The 10,153-nt window shown below is 48.5% G+C and overlaps 1 protein-coding gene across 1 annotated transcript in view; it reads left to right on the top strand.

Moving 5' to 3' along the window:
• The first annotated feature begins 2,621 nt into the window (after positions 1 to 2,621).
• LOC127610846 (uncharacterized) overlaps positions 2,622 to 10,153 on the top strand; it is a 71,702-nt gene continuing 64,170 nt past the window's right edge. Inside the window, exon 1 of the mRNA XM_052081312.1 lies at positions 2,622 to 2,649. The gene's annotated coding sequence lies outside the window, so the exon portion shown is untranslated. The remainder of the gene's footprint in view (positions 2,650 to 10,153) is intronic.

The raw sequence follows: 10,153 nt of genomic DNA, 5'->3' as shown, positions 1-10,153 counted from the left end.
GTGCAAAGAGGAATGGTCAAAGATCCCTCTTTCTGTATTCTCCCATTTTGTGAATCATTAAAAGAGAAGATTAGGATTTAGATTAAGATTATTTTGTACAAAAGGGAGGCGTACAAAGTATAAACATCAGGGGTGCTAGTTATTGCGGCACACATGATTCGATTTAAAATAATTCTCAATTTAGTCTTTTTTCCCCCACTCAATAAATGCACACGGAGTAAAAGTTGGATTTTCACATACTTTTCTTTGTTTTAAATGTTTGTCCTATGCGATTTAGAGGGAAAAAAGTGAAATTTAAAGCTGAAGAACACTGGTTAACACCAAGGTGGTGCCAATAGTTATGGAGAGCAGCAGCTGCCATGTATGACAATAGGCCTCGGCTGACTTGTCGCACATCCAATGACATTTTGGCATTCACATTTAAATATTTACATGCAACATCACTGAGCAAGTTGTCACACAGTATCCATCCATCTTCCGAACCGCTTCATCCTCACTGGGGTCGCGGGGGTTGCTGGAGCCTATCCGAGGAGTCTTCGGGCAGTAGGCGGGGGACACCCTGAATCGTTTGCACCCACGCCCACATTCACACCTCGGGACAATTTAGAATGTTCTATCAGCCTGCCATGCATGTTTTTGGAACGTGGAAGGAAACCGGAGTACCCGGAGAAAACCCACACAGGCCCGGGGGAGAACATGCAAAAACACACAGGGAGGCCAGAGCTGGAATTGAACCCGGTACCTCAGCACTGTGAAGTCAACGTGCACTGGACTACCAGGTCGCCCGTCACACAGTATGTCAAGCATAATTCTATATACAGTGATTCCTCGCTACTTCGCGGTTCGTTTATTGTGGGTTCAGTGCAACGCAGATTTTTTTAAAATTTATTTTTATTTTTACATATACATGGAGAACAGTACGTATATGTTGCTCTGTGACTCACTGTTGTTTTGCAGCTTCCCGCGGACCGTTTGCAGACTTAAAAAAATATATATACTTGTTTATGTTAATTGGACGCTACTTCGCGGATTTTCGTTTATCGCAGGTGGTTTTGGTCCCCATTATCCGCGATAAATGAGGGATTACTCTTTTACACTTTTCCCCCAGGTGAATGTTTTTCAACGGGAATTATTTGAAGCATTTGACTAGCCAGTTTTCTGAAATACCTCATAGCAAGTAAACATTCATTCATTCATTCATTCATCTTCCGAACCGCTTGATCCTCACTAGGGTTGCGGGGGGTGCTGCAGCCTACCTATCCCAGCTGTCCCCGGGCAGTAGGCGGGGGACACCCTGAATCGGTTGCCAGCCAATCACAGGGCACACAGAGACGAACAGCCATCCACGCTCACACTCACACCTAGGGACAATTTAGAGTGTTCAATCAGCTTGCCACGCATGTTTCTGAAATGTGGGAGGAAACCGGCGCACCCGGAGAAAACCCACGCAGACCCAGGCGGGAGCTGGAATCGAACCCGTCACCTCCGCACTGTGAAGCCGACGTGCTAACCACTGGACGACCGGGCCGCCCGCAAGTAAACATAACTTAAAAAGAAAAGAAAAGGGAAATCACGTAGTAAAGCAGAGTCGGTTGAGTAAGGGGTGGAAGGCATGGATGGGGATGAAGGGGGTGTTCTGGTAGTCGGGGGGGGGGGGGGGGGGGTGAAGGGTGGAGTGTCCTGGCAGCCATGACATAATACAGATGGCTTTCTTTCTCTGGGCCCGACATGATGTGGTCTTGAAACGCCCTCTCAGCTCACTCACAGATGTGTGACGGCAAGCACCGCCCTACCGGGGTGACCCTCGTCTGTCATCTGTAATTAAATGAGTTGTGCGGTTGTTTCCTTCACAACCGCAAAGCAATTTTATAGCATTTTTCATTTCTCACACCCAAATGACACAGTTGTGACGTACCACTATGACGACTTTATGCTGAAACAAAAGTCAAAACAAATGTAGGCAATAAATAGCGATCTTCGTAACACCAGGGTTTGTCTCCAAGAAGCAGATATAGATAAAGGTCAACATTGAAGAAGAGAGAAGCTCTTTGCACTGGAAATCCTCTTAAGTGCATTCACTTTCAGGGTCTCATATTGTAAAATATCAAGTCATCTTGAAACGGAAAGAAGCACTTCTCAAGGTATGTCTGCTCTTCGTTTCTTGAACACAACAAATGGTCCGCTTCGTTTTTTTTCACATGTTGTTTAGGGGAAAGGAGAATATATGCAAGATCTGCAAGTCACCAACTTATGTACTCCACTGTACATTTTTCAGAAGTTTAATTGTTTCATTTCTCAAACATGTATACCGGTAGATCAGAAGTGTTTGCACAAAATCTCCAAGCACAACAACAACACAAATACATGCTTTACGCAAGCTTGCTAGCCTCTCACAAAGTGACATAGCTTGAGGGAATTAAGGTGGTCCCTTCTGACGTCTGCAGCTGGGTGGGTTGTGTTTCGGCAGGCGTACTGCATCAGCCGGCCCACAGATCCACATCTGGGCCTGATTCATTATGAGCTGGCCCGGAGGTGAACTGGCCACACTGACTGAAAGTTCCTTTTTTTGTGGGGGCGTAGACCAGAGTTGGGTGTATGTGTTTGACTTTAAGCTGTGTGTGGGTGTGTGTGTATATATAAAAAAAATGTGTCCGTCCCTCATTCAGCTTGGGTTCTCTAGCAGAGGCCAGGAAGCTTGAGGGTTCTGCGTAGTATCCTTGCTGTTGCCAGCACTGCACATTTCTGGACTGAGATGTCCGATGTTGTTCCCGGGACCTGTTGCAACCACTCATTTAGTTTGGGGGTCACTGCCCCGAGTGGCCTGCCAGCAGCTTACACCCTGCAGTTATGTGTTGGATCGTCTCAGGTGCCTCTTTGCACAACCGACACCTTGGGTCTTGTCTGGTGTGGTATATCTGGGCCTCGATGGCTCTGGTGCTCAAGGCCTGCTCCTGAGCAGCCAGGATGAGTGCCTCTGTGCTGTCCTTCAGGCCAGCCCTCTCTAGCCACTGATAGGACTTCTTGAGATCAGCCACTTCAGTTATGGTCCGGTGGTACATCCCGTGTAGGGGCTTGTCCTCCCATGATGGTCCCTCTTCCATCTCCTCATCCTCTGTTCCCCATTGTCTGAGACATTCTCTGAGTACGTCATCCGTTGGAGCCTTCTCCTTGATGTATTCATGGAGCTTGGATGTTTCATCCTGGACAGTGGCTCTCACACTCACTAGTCCCCGGCCTCCTTCCTTTCGGCTTGCGTACAGTCTCAGGATGCTGGAGGGGAGCAAATGAAAAGCAGAAAATATTGTGGAGGGCCGGACCAAAAGTTAGAAATAGAAAATAAAGAAGATAGCACAATGTCTTTGTATGCCAGTAATAATGTAACATTCTCCTCCACCATCACACTCAGCGCCGGTTCTCCTCAAGGATGTGTACTGAGCCTCCTGTTGTTCAAGCTCTACACATTTGACTGCTCTCCGACTCTTATTAGGGGTCCAGTTTGCGGAAAGTTTTTAGGATGATAACAAACCATTCTAGGAAATGTTCATTTACTCAAGCCACAAGCAATTCACTCTGAACATGGAAATTGCCAGAATCGGACTGAGTAAGAATCGCTTCCTTGTTTTACAAAGTCTCGTAGATTTGAGTCTTTCCGACGTCTTCTGAATGTTTCGTACTTTGTTACCCGCTTCGTTTAATCAGATACATATCACAACTGCACCACCTAGTGTTGAAATACCTGTCATTACAAGTCCAAACGAAATGAATGCAATCAAACCTTAATTGTGCACCAATCTTCGGCGGGCCGGATTAAAAAGACCAATGGGCCGGATCGGGCCCATGGACCGTAGTTTGCCCACCCCAGCAAAGGGTGCAGCTTCTGTTTTGTTTGTTTCTCTGTTTTTATTTTTTTGTGAGGGGGGACTTGCTGACTATCAGCAACATGACAACGTTTTGGGTTCAGTTCACTTCTGTTTAATATGCGGCAACAAATTCCAATCGGTTGTTGAAGAATGTGGCAAAAAAACAGCAGAACTACTGTATGTTGCAAGATAAGGCTTATGTCAGCACTAGCAACTAGTGGTGTTCAAACTTTCCCAAAATCTGGATGGGCAACCAAGATGATGATGAGGCCACTACATTTCCACACTCAGTTCAGTGGGCCACTTTGCACATTGTTAGGTTAAGTGAACCCTCTAATTTGTCCCTAGGTGTGATTGTGAGTACAGATCGTTGTTTGTCCATGTGTGCCCTGCGATTGGCTGGCAACCAGTTCAGGGTGTTCCCCCCCCCCCCCCCCAACTGCCCGAAGACAGCTGGGATAGGCTCCAGCATGCCCGCGACCCTTGTGAGGATGAGCGGATTAGAGGATGGATGAGGGTAATCTAATTAGAAAAAAAACCCTGCAAAATGTAAAATAACAGTAAAATGCTGGCAAACTTGCTGCCAGTATTTAGCTGTAAACAAAGACAATGCAGCAATATACTGTAATTCAGTGAACTCCGTAACTGTCCAGTAAAATAATATTTTTCACTACAAATTTACAAATTTTACTTTGTGCTTTAAAGCTCTTCTTTTCCAAATAGTAGCGAGAACTTTGTTCTTCTTGATACCCTTAGATCCCCATTCTGTGACATCGCCTTGAAAGAGTTTTTATCATAGAGTTTTTTTACATGGAGATGATGATCAGAGAGTACATGTCATTTATAATGGATCTGAGTGGATAACAAAGTCACATTGCAAACATCATACTGTGCTGTATTAAGCCTTTAATCCTGCTGAGGAATGCGGCGGCTGCCTTGTCTTTGCTGACTTTCACCCAGGCAATCCTCAAGAATCATTCAAATATTTATATGAAGACATTTGTTATATGAGTGGGGGCAACGCAACTTGAGGTAAATACTAATAACACTCAAGAACTTTGCAATGCTCATGGACTTGCGGGATGATTTATGAATGTGTGACCTATTTTCTTTCATTCCCCCGTGCTCATTAAAATGATTGTCTGCCTTACATCTCATTAAGGTGAATGTGGTTTAGGGAGCGAAAGGTGAGCCATGTTACATGAGCCAACCTGTTGCCAAACGTTGATCAATATGGTCATTATCTGTAGTTTTGATTGTGTTATTCCCTTTTTACCTCATTGTTCAAGACCAGTCGTCCCCAACAACCAGTACACTTGGTACTGGGCTAAAGAGATAGATTGGAGGAGGAAAAAATAACATGAATAAATGCTTTGTTTTTTAATTTTCTATTCTTTAGTTTTTTTAATTGGACTATATACAGTACATCCTGATATTATATGCTCCTCCCACTCTTGGTGATGAGTTTCCGCAATATGCTTCATTATTGTACAATTTTTTTGTTACAGCTTCGCTCAGATCATTCAGGTATATCCTCTGTTGCGGACAATGAACTTAAAAGGGTAATGTAATCAAAGTATTAAAACATTGTGAACAGAGCAATTTATTGGGACCATAAAGCAGTGTTTCCAAAGCAAACATTGCAGGGGTTGCATGGAAACATTTATTTATTTCCCACACCTGTGGCTCAGCATGCCAAAATCACAACGGCCCTGTGTCAACTCAAGTGTCTCATTCATTCTCTGATGACTGATGAAAAGAAAGTAAAACTGCTATAGTGGGTCTGACTATTATGAATGCTCAGGATGTTGTTCCTTATATTTAAATGTTAAATGCCTGTGTACTGTTCTCGCTAAAACGTATAGGTTTAGGGCAGTGATGTCCAAAGCCTGTCCGCAAGGGCTGCTGTCCTGTCTGTTGTCTATCTCTCCCAGCTGCTACACACTTGATTCAAATAATCAGGATGGTTCCAGTGCTGCTTCAGAGCTGGCTGATGAGCTGATCATTTGAAACAGGTATGTTACAGCCAGGAGAGATGGAAAACAGGCAGGACAACGGACCCCCAGGCATGGAGATGAACAATACCTGGTTTAGGGCTGCGGGCACATTTAGAAATAAACTCCAGATTATTAATAGTTCACGTAGTAAACTGATTCTCTTTTAATAATTGGTTGTGTGTCATCCTATTTTCAGAAAATTGCCAAACCTTATGAGTAGGGGCGGGGATATTCATCCATCCATCCATCCATCCATCCATCCATCCATCTTCTACCGCTTATCCGGGACCGGGTCGCGGGGGCAACAGCTTTAGCAGGGAAGCCCAGACGTCCCTCTCCCTAGCTACTTCTTCCAGCTCTCCCCGGGGGATCCCGAGACGTTCCCAGGCCAGCTGGGTGACATAGTCTCTCCAGCGTGTCCTGGGTCTTCCTCGGGGTCTCCTCCCGGTGGGACATGCCCGGAACACCTCACCAGGGAGGCGCTCAGGAGGCATCCGAATCAGATGCCCAAGCCACCTCATCTGGCTCCTCTCGATGTGGAGGAGAAGCGGCTCGACTCTGAGCCCCTCCCGGATGACCGAGCTTCTCACCTTATCTCTAAGGGAGAGCCCGGAGACCCTGCGGAGAAAACTCATTTCGGCCGCTTATATCCGGGATCTCGTTCTTTCGGTCACGACCCATAGCTCGTGACCATAGATGAGGGTTGGAACGTAGATAGACCGGTAAATTGAGAGCTTCGCCCTTTGGCTCAGCTCCTTCTTCACCACGACAGACCGATCCAACGTCCGCATCACAGCAGACGCTGCACCGATCCGCCTGTCGATCTCTCGCTCCCTCCTGCCCTCACTCGTGAACAAGACACCAAGATACTTAAACTCCTCCACTTGGGGCAAGATCTCCCCACCGACCCGGAGGGGGCACTCCACCCTTTTCCGACTGAGGACCATGGTTTCAGATTTGGAGGTGCTGATTTTCATCCCAACCGCTTCACACTCGGCTGCGAAACGCTCCAGTGAGAGTTGGAGAGCCCTGTTTGAAGGAGCCAACAGCACCACATCATCTGCAAAAAGCAGGGATGCAATACTGAGGCCACCAAAACGGACCCCCTCAACGCTTCGGCTGCGCCTAGAGATTCTGTCCATGAAGGTTATGAACAGAATCGGTGACAAAGGGCAGCCTTGGCGGAGTCCTACCCTCACTGGAAACGATTCCGACTTACTGCCGGCAATGCGAACCAAACTCTGACATCGGTGGTATAGTGACCGAACAGCCCGTATCAGGGGGTTCGGGACTCCATACCCACGAAGCACCCCCCACAGAACTCCCCGAGGGACACGGTCAAACGCCTTCTCCAAGTCCACAAAACACATGTAGACTGGTTGGGCGAATTCCCACATACCCTCGAGAACCCTGCTAAGGGTGTAGAGCTGGTCCACTGTTCCACCACCGGGACGAAAACCACACTGCTCCTCCTCAATCTGAGGCTCGACTTCCTGACGGACCCTCCTCTCCAGCACCCCTGAATAGACCTTACCAGGGAGGCTGAGGAGTGTGATCCCTCTGTAGTTGGAACACACCCTCCGGTCCCCCTTTTTAAAAAGAGGGACTACCACCCCGGTCTGCCAATCCAGAGGCACTCTCCCCGTTGACCACGCGATGTTGCAGAGGCGTGTCAACCAGGACAGCCCCACAACATCCAGAACCTTGAGGAACTCTGGGCGGATCTCATCCACCCCTGGGGCCTTGCCACCGAGGAGCTTTTTAACCACATCGGTGACTTCAACCACAGAGATAGGAGAGCCCACCTCAGAGTCCTCAGGCTCTGCTTCCTCCAAGGAAGGCGTGTTGGTGGAGTTGAGGAGGTCTTCGAAGTACTCTGCCCACCGGTTCACAACGTCCCGAGTCGAAGTCAGCAGCGCCCCATCCCCACTGTACACAGTGTTAGTGGTGCACTGCTTCCCCCTCCTGAGACGTCGGATGGTGGACCAGAATTTCCTCGAAGCCGTCCGGAAGTCGGCTTCCATGGCCTCACCGAACTCTTCCCATGCTCGGGTTTTTGCCTCGGCGACCACCGAAGCTGCGTTCCGCTTGGCCAGTCGGTACCCGTCAGCTGCCTCTGGGGTCCCACAGGCCATAAAGGCTCGATAAGACTCCTTCTTCAGCTTGACGGCATCCCTTACTGCTGGTGTCCACCAGCGAGTACGAGGATTGCCGCCACGACAGGCACCAACCACCTTACGGCCACAACTCATATTGGCCGCCTCAACAATAGAGGCACGGAACATGGTCCACTCAGACTCAATGTCCCCCGTCTCCCCCGGAACATGGGAAAAGTTCTGTCGGAGGTGGGAGTTGAAACTCCTTCTGACAGGGGATTCCGCCAGACGCTCCCAACAAACCCTCACAATACGTTTGGGTCTGCCAGGACGGACCGGCATCTTCCCCCACCATCGGAGCCTACTCACCACCAGGTGGTGATCAGTTGACAGCTCCGCCCCTCTCTTCACCCGAGTGTCCAGAACATGCGGCCGCAAATCCGATGACACGACCACAAGGTCGATCATCGAACTACGGCCTAGGGTGTCCTGGTGCCAAGTGCACATGTGGACACCCTTATGTTTGAACAAGGTGTTCGTTATGGACAGTCCGTGACGAGCACAGAAGTCCAATAACAAAACACCACTCGAGTTCTGATCGGGGGGGCCGTTCCTCCCAATCACGCCCCTCCAGGTCTCACTGTCATTGCCCACTTGAGCATTGAAGTCCCCCAGTAGAACAAGGGAGTCCCCAGCAGGAGTACTCTCCAGCACACCATCCAAGGACTCCAAAAAGGGTGGGTATGCTGAGCTGCTGTTTGGTGCATATGCACAAACAACAGTCAGGACCCGTCCCCCCACCCGCAGGCGGAGGGATGCAACCCTCTCGTCCACCGGTGTGAACCTCAATGTACAGGCACTGAGCCGGGGGGCAATAAGTATGCCCACACCTGCTCTGCGCCTCTCACCGTGAGCAACTCCAGAGTGAAAGAGAGTCCAACCCCTCTTGAGAGGACTGGTACCAGAACCTAGGCTGTGTGTGGAGGCAAGTCCGACTATATCCAGTCGGAACTTCTCTGCCTCACACACCAGTTCGGGCTCCTTCCCTGCCAGAGAGGTGACATTCCATGTCCCAAGAGCTAGCTTCTGCAGCCGAGGATCGGACCGCCAGGGTCCCCGCCTTTGGCTGCCGCCCAGCTCGCATCGCACCCGACCCCTTTGAACCCTCCCACGGGTGGTGAGACCATGAGAAGGGGGACCCACGTTGTCTCTTCGGGCTGAGCCCGGCCGGGCCCCATGGGTGTAGGCCCGGCCACCAGGCGCTCGCCAACGAGCCCCACCTCCAGGCCTGGCTCCAGAGGGGGGCCCCGGTGACCCGCGTCCGGGCAAGGGAAACTGAGTACCATCGATTTTATTTTTCATAAGGGGCTTTTGTGAGTCGTGCTTTGTCTGGTCCCTCACCTAGGACCTGTTTGCCATGGGTGACCCTGCCAGGGGCATAAAGCCCCAGACAACTTAGCTCCTAGGATCATTGGGACACACAAACCCCTCCACCACGGTAAGGTGACGGCTCACGGAGAGGGGGATATTCATAGTATGACAAAAAAAAAAAAATTATATTCATATTATTCATAGTATGAATATAATTTTTTTGTCATACTATATTCATAGTATGACAAAAAAAATTAGGTGGTACGGGAGCCAAAAAAGGGTAGGGAACCACTGCCCTAAAGCATGCACACATGTAAACGTCACCCAGTTCATCTGGCATCTAGTGTGAAATGTTGCCTTGTTTAATAACTTTTGAACGAGAAAATCCAGAAGGGGTAGTAGTTATCAATGTGATAAGGCTCACACTTTACTCCATGGTGGGAAACAGTCCGTGGTGTATTGTACAGGAACTGTTGTATTTCTGCGGTTACGGAGCATATTTAAGATTGATACAATTGTATTAGGTCCGCGCAAGAGTTTGTAGATTTGGAATTGAGGGTGACTGGCTTGAGTCAGATTCATTCAGCCATAATGATACGATTTCATCTCTGGACTTGTTTGGGTCTGACATGTTGGACTTATGAATCACTATTCAATAAGACATGCACTATGGGCACATGTATTCCAGAGTCCAGTTAAGAGACACAGATGATAAGGCAGCAGTCTCAACAAAACGGGAGAGGAAAAATTGACTCCTTCAGATAAGAAATTTCTTCTGTAAAATCCAGTAGCATGGTTAAATGAATAGCTTCCAGTCACTCTTAATTTG

This window comes from Hippocampus zosterae, chromosome 1 (genome assembly GCF_025434085.1).
Source record: "Hippocampus zosterae strain Florida chromosome 1, ASM2543408v3, whole genome shotgun sequence".
Lineage (NCBI taxonomy): Eukaryota > Metazoa > Chordata > Actinopteri > Syngnathiformes > Syngnathidae > Hippocampus > Hippocampus zosterae.
This window is presented reverse-complemented; position numbering and strand designations above follow the sequence as displayed.